The sequence below is a fragment of the Venturia canescens genome, chromosome 3 (genome assembly GCF_019457755.1).
Source record: "Venturia canescens isolate UGA chromosome 3, ASM1945775v1, whole genome shotgun sequence".
Classification (NCBI taxonomy): domain Eukaryota; kingdom Metazoa; phylum Arthropoda; class Insecta; order Hymenoptera; family Ichneumonidae; genus Venturia; species Venturia canescens.
In genome coordinates, this window is record NC_057423.1 from 831,424 (window position 1) to 851,441 (window position 20,018).

Below are 20,018 nucleotides of genomic sequence, written 5' to 3' on the forward strand. Positions count from 1 at the left end.
GGAAACCCGGAGAGAACCTTCTTAGAGGTCTTTTTCCTGTCTCTAAATCCGTGTTATTAGAAGTCAACTTTGATGATAGATTTTAAGGGTTGGTTAGATGATAAGGTGCCGGAGGCAGTGTCGTGACAGACTTCCATGTGTTTTCGCCATATTGGGTAGAGTGTTGAGGATGTTCCTACAAAATTGACGGTTGAAAATAAATGGAGAATCTGTCGAATTTCAAGTCTTCTGTGGCGAATGTGGGGTCCAGAATAATGTTTTCTTTCATTAATCAATAACTCGCTTCACGATGACCACGAGAAAGTTTCAATTTGTTCATTTTCACTTTTATAAAACATGAACGGGTTGAAAAAAAGTTGCATTAATTAAGCCGGTACGGAATAACCTCCAATAAGCGACATTTAACTGGCTCAATGTCATCAAGATTACCCCCTGGAGCTGCGAACGACGAGTCTGATGACAGCGAGGATTCGACGATGGACAGTGTTATAAGGGTCCTCGGTAATATGCCATGAATGTGGGAGGCGAGATTCATCTTGCAGGAGTCATGGCTACGTCGTGATGGAGAAGAAGCAGCAGCAGCAGCAGCAGCAGAAGAAGACAAGTAGAGAAGAGGAGGGAAAGCGAGAGGGAGAATTTCGTAAGAGTTGGCGGTTCGTAATCCGAGACGATGTCGCGTCTGTTCGGCTCGTTGGAGGTTGTCCTGACATCTCGTCACTCGCCCGTCTGAACTCGACGCGACGAACGTCGCTCATCCGATCGCGAACGGTTACGAAGGAGGGCGCGATCCAGCGGGCCAGATTCTCAAAGGCAGGATAACATATATATATATGCTGTCATTACGATCTAGCCTCACTTGGAGTAGTCTCGTTCGGACGGAAGCATCGAAACGTAAAAACCGCATCTCGACGGATGACGGCGAATCCAAGAGCGTTTGACGCTTTTTGCGGCACCATGAAAGATCCGCGATAACGATGGATGCGAATAAAAAAAGCGAGAGAGAGGGAGAGAGAAAGAAATATTAGGTTGTGCGAACAACCGGCTCCATTGTACATCAAAACAGAGATCCCTTGACCCAATAGAACCTTTTCTCCTTTATACTGGATCTGCATAAATGTATAAAATATATATGTATACCAACCTCAATAAAACCGTGAGATTCGCGTTGACGCGTCTTTTACGATTTTACATCCCAGGTGTATAAAGTTTTATATCGGCTAATATAACCCCCGGGCTCTCTTTCGGATATAATGTCGTAAAACATGTTTCCTAGTGGCGGTAGGCTACATTGAGGAGTGCTAAGCGACGTAAACACAGCTTGTTGCCGGTAGTGGTTATAATATCATGGAATACTCATTCCGAAACGAATTTTCTTGTTCTAAAGAAATGAAAAACGTCTCTCTGATATTTGCTTTGACGTTTTCTCAGCGCACGAAACTTAATTGTTTGAAACCTCGCAGAGAGTGAAACGATTATGATGCCACGCAGCACACGGGTAAGCTGAGTAAAAACATTCAACTTTTCTAGTACATTATTAATCCTTAAATTACATGTTTTAATCAAAATTATAACGGTTTCCGAACTCTTCGGTATGGTTCGAAACATCGAGAGGATTCTGGTGGAGCGAAGATGCGATTTCGAGGCTTTGGAAGCATCCGAAGTAAAAGGAAAAAAATGCCGGGGGCGTTAGATGTGCGAAGCGTTGATCCACAGTAGTTATATGCAATGATAACGTTTCGAAACGGCACCATATTTATGTACAACATATTTTTGAAAATATATTAGTGCAGAGTGATGCCAGACCGTCGATCCGATGCACTTCTCGTTGAGCCCGGACATTTCGTGTCACCGTGTTTATCCTGGTTCTTTGTGGATGGCCACGTCGCCCATATGCCAGAAGTCCCTAAACAGACCGATGAGGAAAGACCAGAAGAGAGATAGAGAGAGAGAGAGAGAGAGAGAGAGAGAGAGAGAGAAATAAGAGAGTTTGAACAGGCGCGACATCACTGTCATCGTCACTGTCAACGTATCGGCAAAGCTCCAGCTTGTTTGCCAGCCACTTGAAACTGTCCGACTGTCCATGTTACCGCTCAACTATGCCGCACATAAGCTTTTCCACGTATATGTGTGTTTATACTCGATCCGTGTCACAAGGAGAGCCACTCTACTTGGTTTATACCCGACGACATGAAGACAAAATATAATTGGTCCCGAAGGACTTTAGTGGCTAGATGATACAACGCACAAACTCCAACCAACATCATCAACTTTGTTATGGTACTCAGGGTGGCTTCTAGAGTATGGATAGTTTGACACTTTGGTATATGTGAACACTGAACAGATACCTCATTGGTTCTGAGGGATAGATCGAATGAACATATGATCCACGATTCGATGGGATAGTGCAGGTCTCAAGATTGCTAATTACAAGTGGAAGATTGATCAAAGATGAATGGATGGATCATCTTGGTGTTTAGCGATCACTCAAGCTGCTCTGAAATATCAATGTGGTGGGAGACTTTCAAAGCGAATTAATCGTGTCCATAAAAAAACACGATGTACCGATGAGAGAATGTGGAGGAAAGATGGTATCATATAATTTTTGAACACATAATGATGGATCACCATTGGCAATGAAGGTACACGCAACAGCTTGGAGTAATCAGGAATACAGATATAATGAGATCTCCAGATTGCGACAGTTTTGCTCATTTTCCGCAAGTTCGTCGAACACGGACACGCAAAACACACTCACATGTTTAGCACATGTCAATTATTAAACTAGTTGGTCTCGGGACATTATATACGCCAATTACTATTTAATTATTAATCATGTATGGCGCGTTGAGGGCGCGACCGAGTGTGTTATCGCAAGTCAAAAAGCCGGGAAAAGCCAAAGTTGTTATACGAGCTAGTCATCATCATCACCATCATCATCATCATTATCATCATCGTCATCATAATAATCATGATCGCGTCGTCGTCGTCGTGGCAGAATAGTATGAGGGCGCCGAGTACAGGCGGTAATTGGCCGCGCCACATTGCGAATTATCATCCCAGTAATGATACGTTCCCGCGGGCAACCGGATTATTATTCCATGATAATCTTGGGCCGTTAGCGCGACCGTAATTAGGTCTAAGCGAGTGAATGAGGGAGCGAGTAAGAGATAGACTGAAAGTGAGTGAGAGAGAGAGAGAGAGAGAGAGAGAGAGAGAGAGAGAGAGAGAAGAGATAGAGAAAGAGGCGTGCAGGGCTGCTTCGTGAACACGCTTCATGAGAGCGAGTTGCTCGCTCACGTGACGGGTAAACGATTCGTATGGCGTGAGGCCGATAAGAGGACTCGAAGCTCGTCGTGCTGAGCGAAACACGTACATATACACACACCCCAATCCCTTTCTCGATGAACACTCCCATAGATAGAGATACATACATGTATTTAAGTGGCAGTCAAGTATCTTTAGCTACCAAGTATATGTGCACACTCGCCTGTTGACTTGCCGGAAGAGCCAGTCAGATAATAATTAATTATCAGCCTCAGATATATCCTGTTGAACCAGATGAGACTTGCGCATTAATCTCAGGAAAATTGCTGCGCTGGATTCTGGAAGATTATTCTAATGATCGAATGATTAGACATTTCGGTTTCAAGTTCCAGATGCTGCTGTTCGTCATGAAAATTTCGAATACCATGCCAAAAGTGACATTGCTTCAACGTACACTAATGAGTAGACGCTTTTCGGGAATTCTAGTTGCTGCTGGGTCGATCATGAGTTCATTCAAGTCACAAACTTCTAGATCCTGAATTCTTCAGCTACTTGTGATAATAGGCCTATGTTTCAAAAATTCACCACTCTCCAGGTCGTTCATTGAATAAACCTTCAATTCACTTCATCTTTTCCCCACCTTTCTATGCCGGCTGCAAGTCGAGAAGTGAGACAGTGGTACTCTCTGTGACGACTGTGACGAAGAGTAGTCACAGGCCGGCTCTTTGATGAGGAGAGACGAGGCATGCGAGGAACGGGTAACACCCCATTGCAAATCCCGAGAAACACGTCTTTGCGCTTGTTTCGAGGCGTAGAAGATAAACCGACCATTACAAAAACCAACGGGGGTATGAAAAGTTTTCTACTGTGCAAATCTATTCATTGCTGAGCTCTTGATTTCGAATCGTTTGCCCTCACGTACCGGACTACAAAATAGGAGGAAGAATTTGATAAAAAGAAGTAATAAAGATTCGTCCATATACCGTAGCATGGTAATGTAACTCTGTAATTTACTCTAATCGCGTTTCAACGGATTATACGATTTGATAGGAGAGAGTTGAAAATACAAAGACGCAGCTCGTTTCCTGCGTTGCTTACTTAGCTTTTGAAGATTCCGATCCACCTGGAAATAGAAGGCCAAAAGATCGATGAGGTTACGAGCGACTGCTACAATTGAATAGCTGCAATAAGAGCTATCCATTTGATAATTGTCATCTAGTTGGGAGTAGTAGCCTATATTGAGGTTCAGTAACTATCCCAATGTTGATGCGCCTTTGGTAGCTTTTGGCCCCGGTGCACTTCACCCAAGACGATGGCCTCCGAAGGTTCTTGGCGACAGTTGGAAAGTTTTTCAAGTGTCATGCTAGCATCGTTGTCATGTACTCTGTAGTAGAAGCTAAAGACAGACCATGGTAAACATTGACGCCGCTTGGTACAGAGCAGGGACGAACTATAGAAGACAGACGGACCTCATAGCCTGTCTGGTGCTCGACGCCGTCGCTTTTCTTCGCATTATAATTATAGCTTCCCGAGCACCGAGTGCTGCTGGACGTCGACCGAGCCGACGGTCGACACCCCCCATTTGTCTTCTCGGAGACTGGCACTTCGCTTATAGCATACCGAGTCACATGTACATTCGTACACATCTATATCCTATACATTTCTATATACACTTTTCTTCTACGAACTAGAGAGGAAAAGAGAAGGAAAAGAGAAGACACAGCCTGAGGCACCTACCACGTAGTCAACGGATGTCGTTTGCCAGAGTCAACGAGACGTGCGATTCTTATCGTCACCCTTTTCTCCTCGCCTCACCTTTCTTTCACCGAGCGAAGCCATAATTTAGCACAAACTTTTGTTTCTTTCTCTATACACCGTGTCGTGCATGCCATCGGCTACTGCTTCGGTACGATGTCATTTAAACTCCATCTTGTATTGCTGTCCCTGCGGGGTGGGTGGAAGCTCCTGTTTTTATGGAATCATGATTATTTTGTTTAGAGGAGTCGATTATTTCGGAAGCGCCGAGACCTTTTCATGATTCGGTCCATGATTGGTTGCCGGAATCCCCACGAAAAATCGTTGGTTGATGACTCGTTGGAAATGCAAAGTACGTCGTTGCCTCTGCGGACATCAAGTGACCATTTTCGTGAGCAACTTGCATCGAATGACAAGCGATGATGCCAAGCAGAAACCCAATTGTTGCATTTTACAAACGAAAGGAGGGACCGACGGTGATGCCCCTCCGGTTTTTCAATGGCGCTGAATGAATGACATTAGCATGAAAACGGAACTTTTTTATCTGGCGAGGGCCTCTCCAACCACCATATATTTATGCAGCATATACATACGTACATAAATTTGTACGTGTATAGTTTTCCATACAGTTGAGTTTATTATTCCGCAACATCCGGTTTAACTCTCGTACATACCTGTCATTAGCGGTGGCAGATCTTTGAGCCCCGATAAGATTCACTCGTGTTAATCTCGTTGGCTCGCGAATGAAAGCTCTCGTCACGATTCAGGGGTGCGTGAACGATCGCGTGAAAAGGGTAGCGAGTGGACTGACGTTTGTACCCACGTACAATGGTCGGTGTACCATGAGTATGCGTAAATAACATGTATACGCGTTCGGAAATAAATTTATACACAGAAAAGGAAGTATTCTTGGTTTGGTTGGGCACTGCAGATAGCTTTTGATGAAAGTTATTTCAAAACGTGGGAAATGATTTCCATGAAAAGTCAACACGATGGCTCACCCCCTTCGCTTCTTTTGTTGGTTGTTTTTATATTATTTTTTTTTCAATGTATACACGTCTATCGTACAATCATGTAAAAGAATTGAACAACAGAGGACTAATAGCCTTACATAAATGTACGCACATGTAGATATGTCGACGCGGAGATGGACATCAATGCTAATTGTAATTCAATGGGTACGTTTGGGTGGGGCACTTAGGCATTCACGTGACGACAGGTGACAGTCGATTGGAACGATGCTCTGCTCACACAGGTGCAAGATCGCTTACCATTCTCCCAACAATCCGGTAATTCGTAATCCTATTGGTTTTTTTTTTTTTTATTCGAAGAACCCATCGAAGTAGTATTTTGCATAATGGCGCAAGACTTTCCAATTTCGAAAATAACGTTCTTTCGGTCTTAGTTATGCTAATTGTCATCCGTTATCGCGATGGGAATTTTGTTTGAGATGTTTTTTTCTCATAATTTACGTGTCGGTCCATTGAAGGAAAAAATGAATAAATATACGGTTATACCGAGCCTGGCCATGGTTATTATACATACGCCACCAAGTTGCGGGGTTGTTTTGGCCATCAGTGGGTAGAAAGCCGACGAAACGTCACGAACAAAGGGGACTCGGAGCCACGGGGCGCGCGAGCTGTCACCTGCATTGTTGCTTCCTTCCTCTCCTTCTCTCCTCTCCTTTTTCTTTCTTCTTTTCCAACAGAATGTCCAGGAGGATGATAGTACCAGGGGTAAAAGACTCCTGGCCACCATCGTCGTCGTTGGCATCCTCGTCCCGGGGACGTTGGAGACGTTATCCTCAACGTAAACGAAAGCTCCGGTGAGGCTCGCGTGTATACAATGGCCACCGGCACAGTCACGCCTCGACGCAGTCTGCCTAATCACCCTTGGGCGAACGCCTGCTATTGAGATGTTTAATTAACTCCATTGTATCCTGGTCCTCCTCTTTTTATCCGAGTATGTACGTGCGCGGTTAAATAAGAGGAAGGAGAGGATGAGTCCTATTTTCTCATTCCTTTTTCCTTCGTTAAACAACAAGCGATATTACTTTCCCCGACGATTATCTTGTCAGACGCAATGCTGCATTCGGCTTCTTCGTCTTCTTCCTCACTTCCTCTTCATCCTATATGGTTTTCAGATGTTTTTCTCTTCTCCTTTTTGTTCTTATATTCTTATTCTTTTGTTGTCGTTTTTTTCTCCATTTTTCTTTTACTTTTTTTTTCTCATATCCTTCTTCCAATTTTTCCCTCCGTCTTATTTCTTTTTTCATTTCTCCACTCAGGTTATAAATTAAAAAAAAAAACGAACTAACAAAAAGACGTCTGACCCTCACAAGAACCTCAATACCGCACTTGGACCTCAACAGACTTTGATTTATTTTCATCTCTCTTTTGAAAGCCACAACGAAACGACAGTTTTGCCGCGGTTCTGTGGCTGCGGTAATGGCCGGCGCGTTATGCGACCATATAATTCGAGGTTTACCGCACCACGAACAAGATGTGTTCTCCGACTCAGCTGTAATAGACGAAAGTTCCAGAAACCACTTTCTCTCTCTTCTTTCCTCTTCTTACTTTTCCTTTTTCTCGCGATGAGCGAAGATTTACCGCCCCAGCAACTTTGTGGTCGAAACAAATATTTTGTCAGTCTCTCTCTCTTTCTCTTGCTCCCGCTGTTCAACCATTTCCAACTTTTCTATGTGCGCAATTTCGACAATTTTACTGCTGCACCCTTGTAAAATTTCTCAATTCCGTATGCTTCTTTTTACCAAATTTTATGATTTATCAAATACAGCTGAGATTTCAAATATCAACAGAATCTCAAGTACACGACATTAAATAAAAAAAAAATTTAATTCTTAGAAAATTAACACTATTCCAATGTCAATCCATCAGTTGAGCCCAAATGAATGGCATCCAGAATTTTCCGAGCATCTAAATCAAGTTTGACTAAGTTATTTTGTCCTGTTTATCAGCTATTTGAATTGAGTCTCATTAAACGCTACTGATTCAAATTAAAAATCTTTTCTTCCAAATGGCGTTTAACTCACTTTCGATCCTTCATCGACCGATTAATTATATCACATTTATTATTGATGCAATCTTATCATATTTCTCATTCCATTTAATTATTGGAATATCAAGGAATTAAAGATTGAATATGCACGGAGCAAAAGAAAGCGAGACATCAAGATTTTTGTATTTCTCAAATATGGATGCTGCATTCACACACATACAAACGAGCACGTATATGAAAGTGTGTTATTACAGTGCCGCTCCTGCTTTTACGACTTAATAGCTATACTCGGCTGATTAATCGCTGCAATCCACGAAAAGCCGGGAGGTACAAGTTGGCTTTGATACGAAACTGTACGAATCCGAGATACGGAGAGATGATTCCGAGAATACGGGATGTGTCGGCACTCGAGGGGTGATATTAAAATGTGTATATAATCAAGAGAAGATGAGCTCATTCCTCGTTTCGTCGAAACTTCTTTCCATCTCACCGTATTCCCTCTTCAATCCACACTTTAAACACGAGCTGTATAAATAGTTGAGTCTTTTTCGGCAACGTGTTGGTTGTGAAAGTGTTAGAATGACTTGGGTTGACTGAGAATTATGCGGGATTGATGGTCATGTAAATAATTGAATTATTTATGCAAAACGATATTTTTTTCTTTTCTCTTAATTCAGATTTCTATATTTAAATTTGACTCATTTACATTTAATATTTAAATACATATGAATTTTTGTGTACCTGTACATAGAAGTGCGTGTCAATGCATTGGCGTGTGAGTGTGTCTTTCAATAGCAATGAATCAGTAATTGTATGATGAACCGCCAAAACAATTTTTCTTGCGCCAATTGTCTATACTGGTGTGTATGTGCACTTTTGCATGACTCGCATTAATAGGAAATAGGCAAGTATGCATTCGATGGTGTCGGGTGGTGATACCGATCGTCAGAGATCGACAATGGTGTCGTTGGTGGTAGTCGCGGCACAAAATCATCGGTGGCCTGTGTACTTCTGGTATACGTTGGAACGATTGTAGTTTTCCCCTTGATCAAATGCCACTTGATGCCCTCTTTAAATCTCGAGTCCAACCTCATCGCGAATCTGTTGTCAATTTTTGGGGTCGAATACACCTGAGCAAGGATGCCGGAAGTAAATAAAGCGACGCACAGGATTACCACTCGTACGATCTTCATGATTTTGTTGCGTTAGTTTCTACGTTTTCACAAATATATGAATAAAACTCCGAAATACTGTTGAGCTATACTTCGAGCTTGGCGACTATCGACGATCTGACCAAATTCTCTATTTCGCCGAGGCTTATATACACGCCGAGATTCCCCTAGCAGAAAGATCCTGTTTTTTGATGTATGCATATATATACCGATGGATATTCACCGGTGTAGGAATACCGAAGGTTCGACCAGTTCGGACCTATGAAAAATCATGTTATTCCTCACTTCATTATTTCATTTTGTTTCTATATTATTTTTTATTTATGTTTTTTTTATTATATGTATTTTATGACTAATTTATAATCATTTTCATGTCGTTCATGTGAAATTTATCCTGTCTCCTTTCCAATTTTGTTAATTTATTCCAGACTTTCAGCAATCCCATTAATGGTCTGTAATCACCACGAAACAAAGTTCACCAAATTTTTCCATTCATTTGCTCAACATTCGGGACAACAAATTGTTTTTTCTGGGCAATTTATTTTATCTTTTCTTGCTAGGCTTTTGCACTCACCGACGCTTTTAACATAATTGCACCCTCATAAATTACAAAACTGTCAGTTATTTTAACACACCTTAATGGTCTTCGATGCGATTAATGATTATTGATGATCCGGCCGTGATTTTTGAAAAACAGCTATTCGAAGAACCAATAAAGATGCAGGATGACATTTTGCAACTTCGAAGATAAATTGAATACTTTTTTCACATAGGTACTTTTTAATTCAATGCAAAATTATAAACCGAGAAATGATGCAACGGATCGCGTGAATCAGACATCGTTACGTCCATTTTTGATGATTGACGCTTTGCATCCAACCGTTGATCATGAGGTTATTCATAATTGTATGGTCACTGTAAAAATGACACGAGAGACCGATGATTTTTTTATGTTAAACTCGCGACTTCGGAAGGTTGCATGTAAAATTTTTACTGTCTTTTGCTAACGGAACGAAATTAGTCAATCGTCATAAACCGGGTCAATCGAGCTCTAAAGCTACGCGGGAAATGTGACGAGGGGCAGAAACTGTCTTTGAAAATTTTTTTCCGTACGCTGACATATCGAAAGTGGCCTTGCCATTGTCATCGGATCGAGGAAATAACCGTGGAAAATGGGTGTTACAAAATATTGATTCATCAGCATACACGTTGATATCTTCAAATGTGCGACAAATTTTCGTGATTTTTCCATGATTCCCAGGGTATTCGAGGTAGCCAAAAGATTCAGGTTTACAATTTCCGCGCTCGAAGGATTGCGGGATTAAGAAAAAAAAAACCAAGTCGTTAAGTAAAAGGATTCGAGTATAGCTCGAAAAAACTACAAGTGGGAAAACTGCATATTCTCATATTAAAAACGTTCGCAAAAAATGGAAATTTTATTTTTTCGATTGAAACAATGAATGCACTATAAAGAATCATCAAGGAAAAAATCATAGTAGACTCATTATCAGAGTCTGAGAACTTCCACGTTTTTTCAATTGTATTCATGACTTTTCGGACGCTCTGTAGATTTGTTACGTTTGTCCCAGAAAGAGCTACTACGATTGAGAGTTATTTACATAGGTTTTCATAATGTACATTTGAGTAATATATGTATATAGCTCTATAGCTCGCTTGAGAATTTCCTTGAGATTTTGCACGTTTAATTTGAAGTCCATTCATTCAGATGTATACAAATTGATGATATTCTAAGTTATTTCAAAATATTCATGCGTTCTGCCACCTCAATAGAACATTTGAGAGAGGAGAAAAAATTTATTATCTTGCATAATTTTAGAACTTGTTTGCGTGGAACCTTACTCGATTCACCAACATAATCTTGGTCAGAGAACATCCTGTGTGTCATAGACCGTCAGACTTGTGAGATGTTACGTGTCGCAAATATTTAGACTTGAACGACACATATATGAACTTGGCCGAATAACTTATTCAAATATTAATGAAAAATCCTCGTTCCCTTTTATTGAATCTTCTTTTCACAGTTTCACATTGAATTATTCATGCTTTATGGGAAAAATAAAATTCCCTCGCTTACTTTATCAAGCGGTGCTTTAGCGTTATGAACTTAGCGCAGCTGTCGTGTTAAGCATGACCGTAAATACGTTCTTTTACTCTTTCAGACGATGTGAAGATCCTATTCAAGAAACACTCGTATTTTCACCTCAATCATTCTAAATCTTATTTCCTGTGTCACCAGTATTACATACTGTGATTCGATGAAAGGAATTTGTCAAATCGATATTGACTAAGGATGTTCCATGAACAGGAATGTATTAAACATTTATGAGGCTCAAAAATCCGAATGGTTTTTTCCCTCGCTATTGAAGCAATTACTATGAATCATTAATAAACGATAATCAACTTTTTATTTCTACACGTGTCAAAGATTTTCAATGAAAACGGGTGACTTTTATAATTTGGTGTTTCCCATTATTCGTTTTTTCATTTTGTTGTGTTTTTAATAAAAACGAAAGATCGAGAAAATTGAGGACAATGACGACGCACAACTGTGATTTCTGCAACATCAATAAAAAACTTTGACGGCATTTTGTTCATGGATTCGGTCGATTAGGTACGCTTAAACGTGACTTCTTCGAAAACGTAGTCTCTTGCAAATCCTCACCAATGTTTTTCTTTCTTTTATTCATCTCGATTCGTCGCGTCGTTGCACATGCAACACACGTACGAGCCACCGACGCAGCCATTCCGGCAATTTACTCGTGATGGCTCGTAAACCGTAAAATGACCCTCCATTTTGGTCAATGTTCAATGACGAGAATATACGAGACACCTTTTGTCGTCGTACGCTTTTGTAACTTATTGAGCCTCTAATTAAACGATAAAACAATTGAAATTGCTTGTTGCTATTTTTAATACCAAACCACCAAAACACCAACAAAAAAGGAGATATATTGTGACCATATTTCTATCAGTATGCAAAAAAAATCTTCAAATGTGAGCTCGAAATTGATTTCAGAGATCCAAGAATAAAATAATAACGAATTGACTTGTTATGATCATTCTGATTCACAATATTCTAAAACAAAGATGAATTATCTCAAAAATATCACTGAGCTTTTCTTTCCATTCAAATGAAATGAGAAATTTGATATTCAAAATAACAATACGTCGAGAAACAATGTAACTTGTGTTACGGACTGATAGGTCTGTAATACATTTGATGATACATAATGCATATAAATCGTGGTCTTTCGAGATATCTGTCTGCATAACAGTCTCTCTCAACGTTGGACGATATTCATGTAATCTCTCCCGAGGGGTATTTTCGTCCGCAATCAGGCCTGTACGTGATTTACGAGACGTGTAATCAAAGCCACAAGGGTAACAACTCACTCGCGGCTGTTCGCCTTGGTTTTAATCTTCGTCTAATTAAGCGATAGCTCGGAGCGATAAAAGCTTTCTTTCTTCTTCTCTTTCTTATGCTATTCCTCTTTTTCTTTCTCTAGAGCTTTCTTCATCATGGATTGTCGGAAGGGTAGTTGGAAAATGGAATAAATATCGATCGGTCAATTCGCGAGAACAGTGAGATGCCAATCGATTGTTTTCTTTTTTTTAATTTTCATAATTTACTAAAACTCAAAATTAGCATGAAACAGGAAAACGGTAAAAAGCGAAAAAAAAAACGAAGTAAACGCGTGAAAATGACATAAATACATACAAGTGAACAATAAAGTCTGTTATTTCGATTTATTACCGATCATGCTCGAGAGCGCGAGAAGTATACAGATATATGAAAGTGAGCACATCAATTATGATTGACGAGTTATTTAAAGAAGAAAAACATGTGTATATATAGATCGGATATCAGCCACAGAGCAAAAGTCTCGAAGAGAAGACTGATATTTATTATGAAGCAATAACAGTAAATATGTTTATACATATGTCTCGAGCTCGAACGAAGAGACGTGGCCTTTTTTCGCTTTTCTTTCATTTTTTATACTTTAATACCAAGATAAGCTGCGAGGTCCCCATCTGTCTATTTGCGGGTTTCGATAAGAAGTGGAGTAGATATAATAGGAGTGTTTTCACGTTGTCAATCGGTTCGATGCACATGCCAGATAAGCTTGGCTTGTTTTCTAAAATTGTTACGTTCCAATGTACTCAGTGTCTTGAAAATCATGATCACAGTTAGCTGGAGAGTGTCGATTGAAAATTTTTGAAGCGAAAAGTCCTCTGGAACTTTTTTCTTCGATGAAACGTAGGCGAGATAATCACAACTCAATGAGATCCAATCAGCAGCGCTGTGAAGTGTAGAGGGCAGAGTGTTACTTGTCGCTCCTATACGTTCCGTCGCGGCCTCGGATTGGCTGAATCTCTCATTAACTAATGACTCATCAACGTTTCATCCCCGAAAAAAATGATCAAAGACTTTTGTCTTCAGAATCATGAGATCCATCGATCTGCCACCTCTAAAATGTGATTCTTCCGACAGCCTGTATATAAATGTGTTTATACCCGCATCAAAATTATATATGTCATGCAATATTTATTTTCTCGACAACTAGAAGTGGAGTTAATCGACTGGCTCGTTTTGTTGCGAGAAAACACGCAGCAATCATGGTAACAACTTTTGCAAAATTAATAACTGCTCCGGTACATACATATGTGCACAACCGAGCACCGATACTCTCATGATGACGCGTGTGTTTCTCGCTGATCCTACATCATGACGGGACAAAATATATTGTACACAGCACCGATCGAAGTTGGATATATACTGAGTAAGAGTAATTGTCGGTAATTTGCAGCCGTTAACCGAGTACCATATACTTAACATCGTTGAGTGCCCGTTGGGCATACCATTATAATATACACGTACGTGGAACCTTTTTATACGTGTTCCACGAAACGAGAAACACGTTCAACATTACCACGTCACGGAATGAAGCATCGTAGTCTCTTGGCTAATTACTCCGTTGACATTATATCAATGAATCATTGCTTTTCAGTTCCTCCTACGCACACGTCAATATATCTTTGTTTAACGGGGAAACTTTCTACGAAGTTCAATCTTCGTTTGTTATTTGAAACGAGATGATTGGAGATCATTCGCTATTAAAATGGAACAAATTTTTTTTTCATCTCTAGAATGCATTACTGCGGGAACGCATTTTTTTTTTTTTTTCATTCAAACCCTCGACTCTCAATTACTTGGCAATACTTTTTATCTCTCGGTGATTAATCTCGGTGACGGATACTCAGCGTCGCATAAAATCATCGAGAACATGAGATTTCTCAAGCGCACTTTATGGCTCTTGATTACACGAGTATTTCCTCGAGAAAATAATCATAGCACCTTGATCAGTGACGGGAAGAATGTCGTAAAAGGCTGGAAGCACGTTCAGAGATATACCCGAGTTTTCACGATGTGCTAAAATCGAGCTAAACGTCTAGCTAAGTAGAATATCAATGACGGCTATATTTCATAATTACTGCGATACGTAGACCTTCGTAGAGAACGAAACGTAGAAAAAAGGATCATGAATCGAAAGAGAATGAGCCCGGGAAAGAGGCGTTGCGAGACTGTCGAGCTCGTCAACTCTCGCTCCATCACAACTTTACGATCCAATTGCTGCTGCTGCTGCTGCTGTTGCTTTTGCGTCGCCGCCGCAATGACGAAACATAAATAACGGATCGTTATACCGAGAATTGTAATTTATTCTCGACGGCCTAAATCTTTTTTCAGTTCAACGAAAAAACAAAGAAAATAACGATGCACATCACACGTTATTTATAAAGTCACGAACCGATTGTTTCTCCCTCCACAGAAAAAAGTGGCTCACACGCTGTAGCTTTTATCTCTAGAGAACGCAAAGCTCATTCTCAATGTAGATAAATTTCAGTTTAATATAATTTTTTTTATTTGTCCGTTGAAATAAAATTCATACCATCATTAATAGATGTTTAAAAATGTTCACGCAATCGAGTGGTGAGATCGACAATATGCAGGGTGAGTATATCGCGAGTGAGAATCGGCGGTGTGGGGGGCCTACCCTCATTGTTGGCCGACATGATGGATCGGCGAACATTGGCGCGTTCATGTCGCGGAAGTCGTACGTAATGGTAATACGTCCGTCACAGATGCATAATCGCTTCGAACTCGCCGCGTTGCTGGTACTTAATGGCCCTATTTTAAGAAACCTCGGTTGGCTCATATACGTGAATGTCGGTATAATACGAAGCCGCACGTATGATCATTAATATACAGGGTGTTGAGTTCGAAAGAACCGAAAGATTCTATCTCTCTAATGAAGGGTTTTCTGAAAAAAAAATTCTTGAGTGAACTTTATTTGGTTCAACTGAGCCTTAATGTTCTGACATTGACCTTGAGCACGTTTTTTTCAATGCCAAACAAGGGTGGTTTGAAACTTTTTCGCAGAAAACCTACTTTTCAAGTGTATTGTGCTGAGTTCGCTGAGAAGCTTCTCAAATCACTACAATCGAAGGTTTTTCTGTTGAATTCTTGGAGCACAAACTGAAATTTAACCCCGTATATCCGAGACGAGTGAAGCAGAGTTCGCTAAGCATGAAATTCCCCATTCCTCGCTCTTTTCCCCTCCGACGAGATAGTGTGTATGCATTAGAGATACAAGTCGTACTAAACGTACGTGTACGTTTCACCATGCGTGAATAACGCGGCCCCGTGTGCAATGCATACGCGATCCACGGACGCAGGATACATAAATTTAGTGAACGACGATGGCGAAACTAGGAGAGTCACGGATACGCAAACGAATAAGCTCGAGAGACACATACACGAGCACAAATATGTACGTGCAACGTTGAGTTCACGTAGGAGAATCATCAACGACGAGAACTGAGCTTAACCCGGTGAAAGACAAGCGGCCCAGGTTTCCTCCGCGTGTTCGGCCTGAAGCTTGTTTGTACCCAAGCGCGCTACACAACCGACGATCGTTTTCCATCTTGGACTAGCATACAAATGAAGAGTATAAACATGTCGTCATTATCTGTCGGATTTATAACTCAGATAGGACGCGAACTCGGCGCACACGAAGCTGACTTGCTTGACGTGTACAGGTGGCTGGTGTTCAAGTCCGATTCACCTCGCGAATCCGCGCTCTTTATTCCGGCACTCTTCAAATCTTAAGAATTCGCTCTTACAGTGGGTCCCCTTCGTTCGCGATGAACTTGAATAATTTTCAGTTCATTTTCGAATTTCCGCTTGCTCGAAACTCTACAAACTCGAAAATGAGAGTGATTTTTTTGTGGAATGGATATTTTACTCTGAGAAAAAATTCGGATGTAGGAATACTCTTGTGTAGCCGAGAATACGTGTTGCAAAGTTCGTTATTTTTATGGGTCGTTTACTTCGATCCGAGCGAGGATTCGAAGGATCAATTAGCGGTATAAACCTGATTCGCGGTTGACCGAATCCTCAATGAATTTCGTACAAATAGTTCAAGATGAATTCAAATTGGGGAATCCGGCTTCAATTGTTCTTGTCTCCGATCACAGCTTCCTTTTTCCCTATCATGCTTCTGATACGCGATCCAATTTAAGGACGATTATGTATTTGACGGTTGTGAGATTGCAATTGAGGATTTACACACGGTAATTGCGACGTTGAAGCCAATGAAATTCCATTTCTTTGTTCGTTGCATGGGGAGATTTAGCTTATTCTCTCGTCTGCCTCATCGTTAAAGTATCCAGAATTCGATCTTTATCTTTTCGTTTCCGTCTGCTAGCGCTTTGCGTCGTTTTCTCAGGCACTTCAGGCAGACAGCCAGCGAATCTTTTGATTGTCCTGTACCTTTCTCCTTCTTTTCTTTATTCTCTTTCAATCGCGTGGCAGCCGAGACGGTGGAAAGAGACGTTTGATTTATGCACCAGGCTGACGAGGTGACGCGAAATAAAGGAGGATGAATAATATTACGTGTCTTACGGCTCACCGTGACTCCCTTTTATACCATCTTATTCCTCGCTTTCTCGCGATGCGATTCTTCGCGCAGGCAAATAAAGCCTGCACTCTCTATACATACTCAACCTATCCATGTATTTGTATAAATATACATATAAATATATTCGACAGTACAAAGAAGATAGACGCTCGATTTTAATAATTCAATACTCCAGAATTCGTCTCCCGTTCCATCGCGCACTACCGCTGATTTTATCAGAACCAATGTGCGCCAGCAAAACCAAAGAGATCGAATATATTTGTTTCTCAAGATGAGAAATATACAAAATACAGGTATACGCGTATCCCGATTCGTCGACTTTACTCTGCTTTATTTATCCGTTGGGATTTCTTGCTCTCGCTGCCTCGTCCCGATTTGTAAAAGGCAGTATCGCAGCGAAGATCCTGACACTTGAATTAGCCGAGAGTGATGGCAAGTTATCGAAGATACGGTGAAGTTTCTTCATACATTTTGAGTATGCTGCTTCACGTAGAAATATGATCGAGTCGATTATTCGAACTGCAAGGTCAGTGTATTTATGTGACTCCAGTAATAAATTCCTCCGAGTCCCGGTGTTGAATTGGTAACAAGTTGAATATTTTTGCATCGAGCATCCATAAAGATTAATTTTATTTCCCAGCAGATCGTTTGATTCCCAACTCCAGGTATTCTTTGAAATTGAAAAAAAATGAGAATTTAGGAGTCTCGTTTTTTTTAAACGACTGCGGCGCGTGAAAACTCGTTTCTTTCCTCGGATATCGTGTGTGCTCACGTACTTGTAATAAGAAACGAAAAAGGCTGTACAGAGCAGTAGCGTCACAGGCTTCTCTGACCTGTAACGGCGTCACGTGTTTGCTTGAGTATTATGATAAAAAAATGAAATTAAAAAAAAAAACGAAAAAAAGCGTACAAAATAAATAAGAGTCAGCTCTGAGCAGCAGAAAAGCGAAACGGAGCGAGCCGCGTAGCCAGACTAGCAACGCGGAGGCAACCGACCCTCCGCAGATTTTTCGTGACAAGATAAGCCACGTCCTGTTTACTCTGGACCGCCTGCCTGTACGAAGATGCTCGTTAAGCCTTTTAGTGGCGTCGTAACGCCCGAGCACCCACAAAGCCATATATCACCGGTGAGCTCATCTCTCTCTCTCTCTCTTCGTTTCTTCCTCTTTCTCTTCAGCATACTCCACGCTCGCCAAAGCTTCACGTATGAACTTTGTCTCTTCTTAAAGCTGGTGGGACGTAAATGCAATATTATTCTAAAAGTATTAACGATGAGCCGGGAGAGTTTAGTAGAGCGGCTGAGTTTTGACTTCACAGTGTCTTATTTAATTCAGGAACGTTTCACGTCCATTAGAATCCGAGCCAAATATGTGAGGTATTCAAATGTAAGCTTTCTTTAGTCATAAATTCAGTGGGGGAATTGGCTTCGGGTATATCAGTCGAAGATAAGATAGAAACGGGAATGTTTTCGTGATTTTTTTCATGAGAATAGCCTTATCGGTCGATTTTACTCCAATATTTGTAGGAATATCATTAGCGAAGGTTTTGAGTATAAAGAAAACCCATTCGAGTAACGCAAGGGCATCGAAATTGGCGATTGAAGTTATATCGAGTCTCCGCAATTCTTATTGGTTCCAATAAAAACTAGTCTTGTGCCTAATTTGAACAGCACGCTCGATCATATAGTTCAATGATATAAGGATCTTCCTGGCATGCAGATGTTACTATGGGGGTTGGATGTCCATGTATATTCACTGCGAAGCGCACTGAGATAACAAAACGATATGCAAAGGCCCCGATCACCAGAGCAATGTAACAGGGAGAACATAGAGTCTTCCGTGAGGCATCGAGATACTGTTGGATTATCGTGGCGAGCCACCATCAGCCAAGTCTAGATATAGCTCTTATAGTCGTGTATAGCGAGTACTCGGATGTGTTGGCTAGCAGTGTTCAAGGTACGAAGCAATAACTGGTCATGTCGCCCAGTAATTCAGTAGCCAATTAGTTAGACGGCGCGGGACTGAGAGACTCTCCCGAGATATTTATCTCGTTTGGTACGCGACGAAGCTTGGGTGAGAAGGCGAAGACTACCATGGCGCCGGAGCACACTTTCTATACAGTTTTGCCGCTCTCGGTTGATCCTCTTCGTTCTTTCTGAATTCTCGTTGGTGCTCATGCCTTTGAATGCAACTCTTGTAACAAAGACACTAAAGATCACGAAGTAGTGCTTTCAGTTCGACGTTACTCGTTGGCGTACTTTCATCTAGCCTGAAAGTAAGAGACTCGGGAATGCTGGAGAAACCCTGGCTCATCGGTCGAAGTTACCATCTTGGCGGATTTGAGAGTCAAAGTCTTTTGAACGTCGTGAATAGATAGTTGTGCAGTTCGCTCGAAGTTACTCTGGTCAAAGAATGGACCAGCATACTTGGAAGCTTTTGGTTAGTAAGATCGTGGAAATTCCAATCTTCTTGATCGAGCACTCGAAAGCTCTAATAAATCATGTGGCTAACTTTGAATCGGTGATTGGACCCGATGGGAGGTTATGGATGCTGGAAGGAAAAGAAGAGTGCCAAAAGAGTCCAGTAGCAACGGTGGTCCACGTGTGATCGGAAGATTCGTGGATAAATTCTTTTTCTCGTTGGGGCGGTCTTCCAGTGTTATAATACAAGGAACACCCTCACCGGGGCAGTAAGTTAGGTTGACTCTGGAACAGTATATTGATATAGATGCGCTTCGAATTTAAGGACGAGAGTTTCAATTAGGCCCCCTACTCCGTTGAGTCTGCAGGCGGTCGTGGCTGGTCCGGTGA